Source organism: Sorex fumeus, unplaced genomic scaffold (genome assembly GCF_029834395.1).
Source record: "Sorex fumeus unplaced genomic scaffold, SorFum_2.1 ptg000043l, whole genome shotgun sequence".
Taxonomy (NCBI): Eukaryota; Metazoa; Chordata; class Mammalia; order Eulipotyphla; family Soricidae; genus Sorex; species Sorex fumeus.
Window position 1 is genome coordinate 39,081,602 of NW_026606100.1, and position 2,545 is coordinate 39,084,146.

Genomic DNA, 2,545 nt, shown 5'->3' on the forward strand with positions numbered 1-2,545 from the left:
ATACTTTTTTTAAAAAATTATGGTAGAATGATGAGCCATGTTCTCATTTTTGTTTGTTTGGGGTTTTTTAATGGAGAATTTCAAACAAATGCTAAATAAAAAGAGAGTATAAAAAAACCTTATGACAATTTTCAACAACTGTGATCAGTCTCCCTGTATTACATTTAACCTCCCTCCAACATTATTTAAAGAAATTACTACAAAATATCATCTCATCTCTAAAATATCATCTCATCTCATCTCATCTCATCTTTCTGCAACTATATCTAAAAGATAAATATTTATTTTTTTTCTTCTCACGTCAGATGGGCAACACACCAAATGAGTAACAAGTTTTAAAGGAGGCACATGTCACACAAGCATGCGAACACCAGTCATCATGCTTATGAACCGGAAAAAGAATCCAATAAACATTTATTTTAAAACTAAACTCCAATACCATTATCATCAGTAAAAAAGTCACAATAATTTCTTAACACCATCACTAACCAATAAGTGTTCATATCTCATGAATAGATTCATGACAATCATACTTGCTTTGAACAGATTATATAAATTAAGATACAGATAAGATCCAAACTCATGAAAACATTTTTTTAAAATAAAGCAATAGTTTCTTGCTCTATTTCACTTGCCTTTGTCAACTTGCAACTTAGTATTGAAGAAACGCCTTTTTTCCCTTCAAGACAGTTTCCTTCTGTCAGGACTTTGCTGACTGTATCTCTGTATAGCATCTCTGGATAGTGTAGCATATTTCTTTAACTCCTTCTTGACTCCTATATTTTCTAAAAATATTAGATATTGCATCTGAACGTTTGATCAGACTCAACTTTGTGATTTTTTTTTTGCTGTCTTTGCTCCCTTCAAAAGAAACTAACATCTAGTTTTCTTCCATGCATGTGTGTATATGTGTGTGCTGTTAGTATTCACAGGTTGTGTAATCACCAGGTAGCTGGGAAATCCCACGGCTCTCTCTTGCTGCCTGTTTTCGGTGGTCTCAGGTCACTTCCCCACCTGGGACAGCCAATGCCATGGGTGGACGAAGGAGGAAACGAGGGTCAGGCTGGTTGGTTGCCATTTATTCCATTCTTTCCATGGGCCTATTCCAGTCTCACTAGGGTCCCCATTCCAGTCTCCTACTGGTCCTCATTCCCGTCTCCTCCTGTCTTTCCCGCTCATCTCTCCCCGCTCCAACTTGCTGTCTTGGTCTCTCTCAGTCTCTCACCAACTCCCCAATTGGGGGTAGCAACCACACACTCAGGGTAGCACAATCAACATATGAAAGCCCTTCCTGATCCCGGTGGCCCATCTGGCTCAAGGGCTAAACACCACCTAGTGGTTTTTCTCCTTTCTTTAGTTCAATAATTTAATTAACATCTTAATTAAAATCTTAATTCTACTTCTTAATATTAGTTATTTTGTATGAACACAGTAAGAGATATATTAGCTTTTAGGGTGGCTCTCCTGGGGACATATAAAACTACAGGCCAGATTAATCTTCCAAACCCTAGCAGGGTCCTAATCTAGTTGCTACTTTTTGGATCATGACAGAATTTATTCATGACCGTGCTCTTAACTTATAGTTAAGTATTGTGGCGCTTTGGCTTGGCCCATTTCCATGCCAGGGTAGCTCACAGCTTGCCCTGGGTCCGCCCAGTCCCTTGTTGGGACCCTGCTTTGGGGGTGCTAGGAAGTAAGGGCAACTGAGGCTTAGGTTCAGAGGACAGATGCCCTAGAATGAATATTATTTGGAGTCAATTAACTTCCAAGTTACAAAAGCATAGCATCAGCTGTCTTCCTGTGTCTATGCCAAAAGAACAGTGCTCTGAATTAACTATGCAAAAGACTTAAGGAGAAGAGAAAAGAAAATATTTACAGGGTAACAGAGCACAAAAAAAGAGGTTACAAATAAACACAGAGAAATGGGAACATTGTGATGAGAGTAACCCAATAAGCCTAAGCTCCCTGTGGCGAGGAAGAAAGGACAAACCAATGCTATCCTACAACAGGTGTTCAATGCTAAGTCTCTCACTGTTTTTTGTATTCCCCTATTTTTTGATTGTTTTGTTTTTGCTTTGTTTGGGGGCGGGGTCACACTTGGCAGTGCTCAGGGCTTGCTCCTGGTTCTGTACACAGGGATCACTCCTGATGGTGCTCGGAGACCTATATGTAGTGCTGGAGATGAACAGGGACCAGCTGCACGCAAGGCAAGCAATACTCAGAACTTTCACTCTGGTCTGTTCCCTCGGTTATGATCATGGTCCCTGGTAAGCAGATGCTTCTGGACAAGTTTGAGTCCCCTGGCACAAATCTCCCAGTGGGACCACAAAGAGCATTAAGAGACCTATTACGGTGAAGTTATGTTTTCTAGAATAATTTCCCCAGTACTATCGAGCAATTGAGATATACGTGACATATAGTATTGTAGTATTGATTTAAGGAGTGCTATATAATTAGTTGATATATCATATACTGTGAAATGATCATCACAATAAACCTAATGAACATACATCACCTCAAATAATTACTTTTTTCTTGTGATGAA

At 39.3% G+C, this 2,545-nt stretch overlaps 1 non-coding gene across 1 annotated transcript; it reads right to left on the reverse strand.

Moving 5' to 3' along the window:
• Nucleotides 1-299: 299 nt before the first annotated feature.
• Nucleotides 300-402, reverse strand: LOC130029977 (small nucleolar RNA U13). The gene has a single exon (XR_008793424.1). It is a non-coding gene; the product is annotated as a small nucleolar RNA U13 (small nucleolar RNA).
• Between the last annotated feature and the right edge of the window lie 2,143 nt (nt 403-2,545).